The 12,516-nt window shown below is 36.3% G+C and overlaps 1 protein-coding gene across 6 annotated transcripts in view; it reads left to right on the top strand.

The window, feature by feature from the left end:
- The window catches only part of TNPO1 (transportin 1), a 170,173-nt gene extending 164,070 nt beyond the window's left edge, over positions 1-6,103 (top strand). For all 6 annotated transcript variants that reach the window (XM_074952752.1, XM_074952753.1, XM_074952754.1 and 3 more), the window contains one exon: positions 800-6,103. The gene's annotated coding sequence lies outside the window, so the exon portion shown is untranslated. The remainder of the gene's footprint in view (positions 1-799) is intronic.
- The last annotated feature ends 6,413 nt before the right edge of the window (positions 6,104-12,516 follow it).

Below are 12,516 nucleotides of genomic sequence, written 5' to 3'. Positions count from 1 at the left end.
TCTTTTTATTCGTGGACTCAAACCATCAGTATGTTCCTGGACAGTCAGAAGCAAATCTATTTCAGGCTGTTTCAATTTGAAAAGTGGTTTAAAAAATCATTAAGAGGTTCAGTATTTGTCATCTAAATGACTCCTTTGAAAATCTGATCAGTTTACAAGTGAAAATATTTTTTTGTAACTACCAGATGTGGTGCAGTCCAAGAAGTAGTTTGAGAAATAGAATTGATTCCCAATTCCAATTGAGTGGACAGTATCAAAGTATATTAAATATAGTTTCATACTTGGTTGAATTTTGTTATGGAATATTTAAATCTCAGTTAACTTGTGGGAAAACTGTATGTTGTAGTATTAATTCGTTATTCCTGCACTGTGATTTTGGAAAACTGTTTTATCCACGTTAAATGTGAAGTGAGTTCTGTGTTGACATAAGTTTAATGGGTTTGTTTAGTTAAAGTAGGATTTGTTACATATTTGATAAGTTTTTAGTTTTTTATTCTGAAAATATCAGTGCTGGTGAAAATTGTTCAAAATTAAGCTTGCCACATGAGTGGACTTGTTAGTGTATTTAAGGCAGGAAGATTTGTTGTTTTCCTGACTTAGAACAAAAGGTATAAAAATGAGAAGAGATTGATACTGTTTTATTTTAAAGGTTGTTAGAGAATCTGAATGCTGTATCTATTTTAACAAAAAACAGTGTAAGTTGTTTACCACAAAAATGTTTATTTTTGACCCTGCGTAGCTTAGTAAATTTAAACCTGTTTCTAAACACTTAATTGTGCTATTTTTCTTTTCTTTACAGGTCCTTCAGTCTAGGAGACTATGAGGGAGCCTCTGCACCCAGGGAAAATGTTACCCTTTACTGGGGGGAAGGGTAAACCAGTAGGGAATACAGTACAATCCCAAGCCTACTGGGAGGGGCGGGAGGGAGGTGTTGCCGTCACTGTATTAAGTCGATGTTGGAAAACGTTTTAACATCTGGAGCCTTTGTGGGTGGAAATCTGTCTCCTATTACAACTCTGCACTGGATGTGAAGAAGCAAAAAAGAGAATCTATTCACAAAACAGCACAGTCTGGAATATTATGGGGAATTGTACCAAAACAAGAACCATATAATTGAACCATAGGGATACGTAAAGAGGAAAACTATTCTGCGCACAATAAAGGAAACCTAAGAATGGGGGTGGGGGTTTACAAAAAGCCTTTGACTGTTTAAGTAAGGGTTTTCTCATTATTTCATCCTGCTTGATGGGATTCCTAGGTATTTGCATGTTAATGAAGAACTACACAAATGAAGTTAGTACAGTTAAAATGCAGCTTGCTACCTGTATTAGGAACTGGCACCTGCAGTGTACAATATAGAAACCCCATAATAAAGGTTTAACTTTAACAAAATGAAGCAACTTGCAAGATGCCAAATGAGTCACTCCTTTCATTTTTTGGGTAGGGGGAGGGGCATTTCAGAGGAAAGATTGACATCTTAATTTTACATTAAAAACTTTAGTGGATATGATTTGATGGTTGTACTTCATTAGATTTAATTTCAAGAGTAAGGCATTATTCTTAACATGCAGTTTAAGGTTCAGGCATGCATTCTGGCTCCTAGTGATCAGAAGTAATTTAAATTAGTGGGAAAGTAGCATGCTTGCATCACATAGAGTGAGATTGGTATACTTTTACTTATGTTGCGCCAGTTTTGTGTTGCAGTTTACCAATTTAATATAGCCCTGCATTTAAAAATCCTTTTTTAAAGATTCTGTGGATTTTTATTTTTATTAAGAATATAGATATAAAGTACTGTAGTTTACAATTAGGCCTTGAAATATCTTTTTAGGATCTGTTAAGAATAAGATTGATATTGTATTGTGTGTAACCGGCACAATGTGGAAAGCTGATATAGCTGTGCAAAATATTTGCCTCTGTGCTGTCAGTGTGATGTGCTTTCTGCATGGTTATATACTACTAGTGATTTTATCAGAACTTCTAAAAATGAGTTACATGGTAAGACCTGTTAAAGGCTGCATAAATGTTAGTTGGCACGTAAAGACAATTGTAGAAGTTGATGACATGATTGCTATATTTCATTGTTTATTCCCACTCAACATATTATCTTCTATGCTTTCTTTTTTGTTCAAAGCATGATCTTTGAGATGTTTAAGTTAATGGATGTAATGCAGGGTATCTACACTGTATCGGCGCATGTTGGTGGCCCTTTGTGTCGTAGTTAAGTGCACAAGGGTGCAAGTTAAAAGCTACAGAGTGAAAGTTGGTTTGGATCCTCTTCATTTCATTTGTTTGGCTTTTCTGTTGTTTTTCTCTACTTACGTGTATTCCTGTGAATAAATCCTTGTTAAGTTAACCCTTTACTTTTCCTTCCATGTGTATTTTCTTATGTACTGTGAATGTGAAAACCTAACTGGTACACTTGATCTTGTGTCCATCTGAAAGTGCAAGTCTTTATTAATTTAGATTACCTAAAGAGTGTATCCCATGATGATAAAGGAAAATGGAGAGATTTTAACTCTGCTGGTCAGAGGTGAAGCCACACCTTTCCATTTTTCAAGTGCTGCGTAATTAATCTATAAAACAAAATTAAGCCATAACAGCCTTTTTATAGTTTTAGTTTCTTACCGTTGCATTGCAGAATGAATACTGGATAACAGGTTTTGTAAGAACTTAATCTTCTTTGCATGGTTCTATTCTTTAAGAATGTTTGAATAATTTAGCCATTGCACTGAAGTTTGAGTTGTGTGATAAATGCTGTTTTTTTTAATGCATGGTAGCATGAACAAGTTTTACACATTCCTTTTTTGGCTTTTCAAAATGATAATAGATTATCTTGCTTGAAGATAGTTTTGACATATACTGACTAAATTCAGTAATGCTAGTACATGATACTTACTCATGTTGTTTAATCAGAACTGCATGTGGTGATTTGCTTTCAAATTCAGTTGCTTTGTTAGAAACTACAAATCTTCCTTCTTGGCTAATAATTCTAAAGTGAGTGGGTAATAGGTTTCTTTGACTAAAAATATGTCCGACATATTACTATTAAAATGTAGTGAGGTAGGCTCTTGTCCTAGACCCAAATGTATTTTAATTTCTTGTATAGGTTAAACATTTGGCAAGTTTCAGGAAAAAACTACAGCTTTTCCAGATTAAAATTTTGTATATAATATAAAACCTACTTTATAGTGCAGTGTTGTTTGGACTTTATTTAAATTCAGCTCTAACAATTGCAGCAACCCCATTAACTGGAGGAAAAATCAGTCAGATTAGCCCATCATATCCACTTTTATGTGTGTATTTTAAATCTGTATCTATAAACGTGTGACTGTTTACAGATGTGAACTGATTTGGTATAGCAGTAAGGAATATAATCAAAACAATGCAAAATTAAACAATACTGCCATAATCATAATACTTTAACAGGTCCTTTGGTATATTTTAAAGCAAATTAAACCATATTCCTAATGCATAATAGTACAGGCATTTGCAGAAGACATTTTAGGTTATAACTTGAGGTAAGAAAAGTTGATTCAGCATTAACCGTTGTAATTCAAATTGTTGCATCATGGGATATATATATATAAAGCATCTTAATTCTTGTGGTGTAGTTTTTGACAGTTTTTGAATGTTGACTGAATGTTTATACCAGTAGAATTGTATGTTTGTCTTTGTTACATTCCAGTGTTTCTGCCTCTTGGCATGCTAAAAGCACGGCTTACTTCATCTGCTCCTTACGCACTGAATAAAGTGCTGTTAGTGTGCTAAACTACAGAAATAGCCGCTGCTAAGTGATAATGTAGATTTTCTACTTGAATATTTTGTTGTAGGAACCTCAGGAGGTCAGTGTTTACTGTTTTTTATATGCCTTGTTTTTCCTGTTTGAGTTTCCCTTTTTGAAGGATTCTAACAGTGAACAAAAGCTGCTGATCAACCTAAGTTGGTATCAGAAAGTGTATTTAAAATTTTAAATGCACCTTTTTGGCAGTTCTAAATTGCAGTTAAATTAGTCTTAAAGTAAAGTTCAGTACAACAGTTTTTCATTTATACATTCAGAAAACAAGTTGTCTTTTTTCATTTAAAAAAAAAATATAGATGACTTCATGACTTCAGGCAATGTAAGCAAAAATGATCAATTTTGTAAATTTTTTGAAGCTTGATTTTCTAAATCAGTTTGTACATAATTAAAATTGTAATAAGCTAATTCTTATGTTTCAGTTTATTGCTACTTACTAGAGGTTGTACCCAAGAGATCACCTTTAAAAGAATGGATTTAAAATTTATAGCCATTATGATTTTTAAAATTTAAGTAGCATAAATTTTGTACTAAACAATCTTGACACGCACTGTGATTTTTTTTAAGACTTTCTTTAGCATTGATCTGAATTACTTAAGCTGCATATATGTATAATATAATCAAATATATATTCTAAAATTTTAAGTGGCTTTCCTCAACTGAAACTCATTGCTACGCCAACATGAAATATTCAGATACTAGTTTTATCTCAGGTGAATACTCTTGTACCCTTTTTGTTCACAACATATGTATAAAACACGTCTTAATTATACCAGTTTATGTATTTCATATATGTATTTTCATATATGTCTTAAACTCTTACAATCTAAATTAACCTGCTATGGGACAAAAATGATTTTGCTTCACATCAGTCACCTATTTTATTCATATTGAATGTATTAACAGATAAAGGTGCAAAACAATCTTTCCTGGAGAAGACTGCATCCATGCATAACAGCAACTAAAATACTTCATAAATAGTGCTTTAAAGCATTGCATAGGAAGTTTTTTGTTTCAAATATTATAAAAAAAAAAAGTTATAACTTGGCATTAACTGCTTCTCAGTTTATTTTTTTTTGTAAGGTGATGGACCTTTAAAATACTGTGGAAGGTCTACAGACTATTACTTTTTTTTACTGTAGCTTTAGGTAAAGATTCAGATCTATAATGAAACTGCTGCTGTAAACCACTTAACACACAGTAATGTAAACACTGTCGTTTGCATACAGCAGTTTGCTTACATATTATTACATATTATTGGCAATACCTAATCTTGGGTACAAGTTGGATACACTAGTTGTAGGTTTCATATGTATATTCTTCAGTATGACTTACATCTGTCAGGTTACGAGACCTCTTCTTCCAGTACAAAAACGCTATCTATAGATGGTTCTTGCTTTTTGCACTTATTGTTGGAGCTAAATCAGTTTTAGGTTATTCTAAATGAAAACTGTAATAAGTACATTGTGGCTTGCCTTTCCAATGTGTATTGTGCTAAAATAATAAAGATACTTATAAATCTGAATGTATTCATGCGAGGGGAAGTTAAAATGGATGTATAATAAGGTTAATTCCCATGCTTTGTTGGACAGTGTACTTTTAAACAAATCTACTTTCCAAACAAGTTCAAAGCTTACAGCGTAGTATCTCTTTTCTGTAAGTTGATACTGTTGAGGTACTTTATCCTTAAATCTCTTTCTACGGATGAGTAACAAAACTGGGAAAGCCTGGGTGACTTTTGTGGGAGCAATGTTTGGACCACACTGTGTAATCAGGTTTATTTGGTTGTAGAAATTTTCTATGTTAATAGTACCTTATCTTACAAGGAAAAAGAGGTGGATATGTTGTAAATGACCTAACTTAATACCTAAACAGTTATAAAACTGTTAAGATTGGATGCAGTGAATAAAATAGTTTAGAATTAGCAAAATGACTGGATCTTTCTGCTGACAACTTAGGTTGTATGAGTTTTGCTTGAAAGCTTTAAATCTCATGTTTCCTGTACCTGCCACGTTAGAATGTTTCCTTCAAACATATCCTCCTGCAACTTCTCAAGCTGTACTAAATTGAGTGATATTTCTTGAAGTCTGCCTCTGTGCTAATATAACTTCATTTTAAATAGAATATGGTTTTAATTTTTGATAAGCTGCTGAATTTTAAAGAGTTTTTGGGGCCACCAAATATTTTGGATCATGCAGAGAATATATATTGTACTGTAGTAATTTTGTATTTACATTTGTATGATGTGACATAATAGATGTGAATGTTAATCACTGCTTGACTATGTTAATAAAGTTGTTTAAATATAGATGTTGCACTCTGATTTTTAATGGAAGATAAAAAATTCATGTCCGGACATATTTTTTTGTACTTACTCAGTAGTGCGCTCTTGTGGTTCAGCTCTGTTCTGAAGGCTGTAAATTCTGTCAGTGTTGAAATGAACAGGACTTTCTCTTTATTTGAAAGAAAATGATCTCTGGCTCAACTAACACCTGTAATCCAATTAACTTTGTTCTAGATGCCTCACACTCTATTGATATTTTGTAAATGTATTTGTACAAGCAAAAGGTTATACCTAAATTGAAATAAACCTGTATTTGGTGATGCAGGTAACTTTTGCCACCTGGGACACTGCATTCAGTATGTTTTAAACAGCATAACTTAAAAACATTTAATGTGCCAAAATGAAGTGTCATTTACCACACAACACTGATAAATCTGAATAGAAATAAGGTTATGAAAGGCACAAAACTTCTATATTTTAATCTGTCTTTAATAAAAAGTAGAACTGCCATGGTCTTATGATTTAGGATCAGATCTTCAAGTGGTGTAAATCTGCATAGCTTCACTGACTTTAGTGGAGCTATGCCAATTTATACCAGCTGAGGATCTGTTCCTTAGTTTTCTACACAACCTGCTGCTGCAAAATCCTGTGATGTGAAAGTGTAAAACTGACAAATGTGGACAAAATCCATGTACTTTACAGATGTTAATTTGACTATCCAGTATTCAAAATTGACCTGAATTGGTCAAAAGAAGTTAACATATTATGTACATAGTTTCCCTCTAGAGTAGTCAGACTTTTGCTAAAACACTTTTCAGTATATTTTGCTGAATAGATAATTACTTGCACGGGACTGTAAATCGTTTTTATTTTATATACACCGTTTACACTTTGGAATGGCAGTGTGTCCAGTCTATTTACTCACTTTCCATTTAAGATTGAAGAAGAATCCTATTAGATGGATGAGTCTGACTTGTTTCAAATTTAGAACAAATACAATGTACAAAATGTGAAAACAATATTTTTACTGGCAGCAATACTGAAAACCTGCATTAAAAAATGAGTTACACTTTGCATCTTCACTCTACCCTACTTTAGTCCTGTTGGACAGGTGATGCCAATCAGAGTTGCAGAGTTAGAGGTTTAGGTTTCTATACAATCTGATGGATTTGCATTCTGTTTCTGCTCTATTACACAGTTGTAACTTGTTTTTAATATTAATTGATATGAGGCTTAATCACTTACCTATAGCACACTAGTACAGTTACTGACTTTTAAAATGAATGTGTTTTGGAGATAGCTATTTCAGAAGTGAGCTTTTCAGAACTGGTAGCATTTGCAGAAAATAGATAGGCTTTTTTGGATACTTTCAGAGAAAACTGACAATACTTGGCTAATCACCATATGAGGAGTTCTTATTCCCTTCAAATCAACCCTCTCTTTTAGTTGTAGAGAGACCCACCATAAGATGAATGACTTCAGAGGTTTCATATCGTTCACTGAAAATATGCATAGATATTCTAGTTCTAGGTTTTATCTCTCCATGTGCATTTATAAGACACCCATCACTTTGGGTTTCTAGGTGCCAGCTGCCTGTTACCTGCTTCCCCCTTGAGATGAATCAGTAAGAACCCAAACATTATTTTCAAGTTGGTCTGTTTCATCTCCTTGTGACTCAAGGAGTCCTGTTACACAAGCTTTGTTTTCTAATCTGGTTTAAGATTCTTCTGTTAGAAGAAGCTAAGATACTTTACCCTTTTCTCAGAGAAAACTGGGGGCGGGGGGAAGACTCCAATACTGGTTTCCAGCGCTTAAAGCTAAGAAAGAGTCTTTGTTCCTTTCTTCTCTCTCTTAATAGGCCTCTTTCAGCCTCTCTTAACAGGCTGTATAGTGACTTGCTCCTCAGTACAGTAACTCCTCACTTAACGTAGTTATGTTCCTGAAAAATACAATGTTAAGTGAAACGATGTTAAACGAATCCCATTTTTCCATAAGATTTAATGTAAATGCAGGGGATTAAGTTCCAAGGAAATTTTTTGGGGGGCAGACAAAAGGCATTATGTACTGTACTGTGGTTGGGAAGTGCCCCTGGCTTACATCACACAGGCACAGCCCGCTGCAGGCAAGGACGCTAGGAAACACCTTCGCAGCAGCAGTGGCAGCTTACCCAGAGAAGAACAGGCACTGACTTTGCTGGGGGATGCTCCAGGCCTGCCTCTTCCCGTCCCTGCTCCACTCCAGGCCCACCTCTTCCCCCTCCCTCCCAGTGCTTCCGTGCTGCCAAACAGCTGTTTGGCGGCGCTTAAGGCTTTCTGGGAGGGAGGGGGGAGGAGTGGAGACGCAGCACTTCCCCGCTTCTCCCCCTCCCTCCCAGAAAGTCCTAAGTGCTGCCAAACAGCTGTTTGGTGGTGGGGGAAGCGCAGGGAGGGAGTGGGAGGAGGCGGAGAAGGGGAACTTGTGCAATGCTCCCTTGTAAAGTTGCTACTCTTCCACAAAATCTTACATGCAGTGTACAGAGGAGATAGCCAAACGACGTTACAAGGCAGCATTGCACAACTTTAAATGAGCATGTTCTCTAATTGAGCAGAAACGTAACTTTGAAGCAATGTTAAGCGGGAGGACGTTAAGTGAGGAGTTACTGGGCTAAAATGCAGGATGCCCAAGAGGTCATATAGGATCAGAAAAAAGCAAGAACTCTCTCTGGGCAATAGACTTAATGAGAGGAGAGATGGTCCAGTGGTTAGAACACTGGCTTAGGAATTGGGAGAGGAGACTTGGATTAAATTCCCTGCTCTACCACTTATTTCTGTGTGACCACCCACAAGTCATTTAATTTCTCTGTGCTAGTTCCCCATCTGTAAACAAGGGGATAATACTTCCCTATCTAACAGGGTGTTGTGGGGATAAATACATTAGAGATTGTGAAGTGCTTTGAGAGCTGATGAAAATGCTACGAAACAGGTAGGTATTATTAGGTATTAATCTGAAATGCGGATCTGTAAAATATCTGTTTTCTCTCCTTGCCAATATTAGGAGAATGTTAAATAATGAAGAGGACAGGACAATTGATACAGAATGATCTGGATTGCATGGTAAACTGGGCGTGAGCACAGAGGAGTATGCATTTTAATATGGCCAAATGTAAAGTTATACGTCTAGGAACAAAGAATGTAGGCCATAGTCTGTCTCTCTCTCTGTGAAAGTATCTTGGGGAGCAAAAAGCAAAGGAGTACTTGTGGCACCTTAGAGACTAACCAATTTATTTGAGCATAAGCTTTCGTGAGCTACAGCTCACTTCATCGGATGCATACTGTGGAAAGTGTAGAAGATCTTATTATATACACATAAAGCATGAAAAAATACCTCCTCCCACCCCACTCTCCTGCTGGTAATAGCTTATCCAAAGTGACCACTCTCCTTACAATGTGTATGATAATCAAGGTGGGCCATTTCCAACACAAATCCAGGTTTTCTCACCCCCCCCCCCAAACTCACTCTCCTGCTGCTAATAGCTTATCCAAAGTGACCACTCTCCTTACATTGTGTATGATAATCAAGGTGGGCCATTTCCAGCACAAATCCAGGGTTTAACAAGAACGTCTGGGGGGGGGGGGGGTAGGAAAAAACAAGGGGAAATAGGCTACCTTGCATAATGACTAAGCCACTCCCAGTCTCTATTCAAGCCTAAGTTAATTGTATCCAATTTGCAAATGAATTCCAATTCAGCAGTTTCTCGCTGGAGTCTGGATTTGAAGTTTTTTTGTTGTAAAATAGCGAGTTTCATGTCTGTAATCGCGTGACCAGAGAGATTGAAGTGTTCTCCGACTGGTTTATGAATGTTATAATTCTTGACATCTGATTTGTGTCCATTTACTCTTTTACATAGAGACTGTCCAGTCTGACCAATGTACATGGCAGAGGGGCATTGCTGGCACATGATGGCATATATCACATTGGTGGATGTGCAGGTGAACGAGCCTCTGATAGTGTGGCTGATGTTATTAGGCCCTCTGATGGTGTCCCCTGAATAGATATGTGGGCACAGTTGGCAACGGGCTTTGTTGCAAGGATAGGTTCCTGGGTTAGTGGTTCTGTTGTGTGGTATGTGGTTGCTGGTGAGTATTTGCTTCAGGTTGGGGAGCTGTCTGTAGGCAAGGACTGGCCTGTCTCCCAAGATTTGTGAGAGTGTTGGGTCATCCTTCAGGATAGGTTGTAGATCCTTGATGATGCGTTGGAGGGGTTTTAGTTGGGGGCTGAAGGTGATGGCTAGTGGCGTTCTGTTGTTTTGGGGAGCAGTGATTGTGAAAAAGATTTGATGGTTATGTTGGGTATTCAGCTGAATGTGAGCTCCCAGTGTGGTGCTGTGGCAAAAAGGGCTAATGTGATCCATGGATGTATAAATAGTAGAATACCTACTAGGAGTAAGGAGGTTATATTACCTCTCTTTGGCACTGGTGCAATGAGAGCTTTGACTGCTAGAGTGAAGAGTAAGTTATAATTTTTTTTTGTTCCCCACATAGGTACCTATACTTGTGATTAAGTTACCCCTTAACCTTTTCTTTAAGATTGAGCTCCTTGAGTATCTATCATAAGGCATGTTCTGTAATCCTCTAACATTCTCATGAATCTTCTCCGAAGCCCCTCTCCTAATGTATCTGTTCTCCTTGTATTATGGACACTGGAACTGGGCACAGTACTCCAGTAATGATCTCACTAGTGAGTAATACCACTTCCCTGCTGTTAGATAGTCCCCTGCTTATATAGACAAGGATTGTGCTAATCCTTTTAGCTACAATGGTTTTCAATGTTTTTTCATTTGTGGACCCCTAAAAGAATATCAAACGGAGGTGTGGACCCATTTGAAAAATCTTAGTCTGTGAACCCCCAGGAGTCCACGGACCACATGTTGAAACCACTGAGCTACAGTATTGCACTGAGCTGCTGCTGTTGTGTTTGTTACTTCTGCGCTTTTCAGCGTGTCTGCATTCCAGGATAGTCCTCCGTCTTTTGTGACCTACATTCTTTGTTCCTTACATTTGTCAGTATTAAAATCCATGTTCAAAGGAACCCACCTTACCAAAGTGATACAAATTGATCTGGGTAAGTGACATGACTCCATTGTTTACCACTTCACAAATTTTGTAATCTGTAAAGTTTACCAGCAACAATTATTTTCTTAAAGATCCATTAATAAAAATATTTAATAGCATTTGGCCAATAATAGATCTATGCAGGACCCCACTGTAAATGCCATCATAGAATAATAATTCCCCATATACAATTACTTTTTGAGATCTATCCGTTAACCGGTTTTTAAATCCATTTAATATGCGCTACATTGATTTTTGTGTGGTGCTAATTTTTATCAGAAGGACATGTAGGCCTAAATTAAATGTCTTACAGAAGTCAATATGTCAATACAGTTATCAACCAAACTTTTAATCTCAGAGGTTTTTCTATAAAACCATGTTGAGTGGCATTAATTATGATACTCTCCTTTAATATTTTACTGATTATGTCCCATATGAACCTTTCTATGATTTTGTCTGGGGTCAGACTAACTGACATCTAGTTACCTGGGTCATCCCATTTACCCTTTTAAAATATAGGTACCTATTTTCTAGTTCTTTGGAACTTTGTGTTCAAAAACTTCTTTTAAAAAATCAACATTAATGGTTCAGAGAGCTCCTTGACCAATTATTTTAATACTCTTAGGTGCAAGTTACCTGGTCCTGCTGATTTGTAAAATGTTTAAAGTTGCAGTTTTAACATCCTCCCTAGTTACCGATAGAACAGAAAATACTTCATCAAAATATGATATGAATAAATCACCCTGTTCCTTTACAAACATAACAAATGTTTCTTCAAGGCCCGAGCCCTATGTATATTCCACTGTGGGTATGGGCATTCACTCCAAGCACCTGCACTCAGAGAATTCTTGTAAGCAGAGTCCATTGGTCCACGCATGTGCCCTTGCCTTCCTCCATGCTTTTAACCAAAGGCAAAAAGGGCACAGAACAGATTATATAGCTTTCCTTCAATTTCTTCTATCTCAAAATATGGGAAAGGACCTTCCTCTTTAATAATCCTCCACAGAAAATTAGTAAACCCTAGGAAATCCATTCTTTTTGTAATGCTGGACCTTAAAGCAAGCCTGTTCATGATACATATTTTCGACATTAAAATTTGTTCAGATGACTGTTTTTATCCTCTTGCTTCAGCAGAAAGAATGGGATTTTGCTGAATACTAGCTGCTTCCTTCTTTGCTTTTCTTTTGACGCGTTCCCTAAACTCATTATTTCTATAGTGATAAGTGTTTAAGATTCACTTAACTGATTTGGACATCCCATATTTTTCTTAAGTTAGCTTAATGTTTGTGTAAAGCTCTGAATTGATGTCAGGAAACTAAAGTGGGCTAGGTCACTGTTCTTCT

This window comes from Natator depressus, chromosome 5 (assembly GCF_965152275.1).
Source record: "Natator depressus isolate rNatDep1 chromosome 5, rNatDep2.hap1, whole genome shotgun sequence".
NCBI classification, from domain to species: Eukaryota; Metazoa; Chordata; order Testudines; family Cheloniidae; genus Natator; species Natator depressus.
Note: the sequence above shows the minus strand (reverse complement) of the source record. Positions and strands in the feature narration are given on the sequence as shown.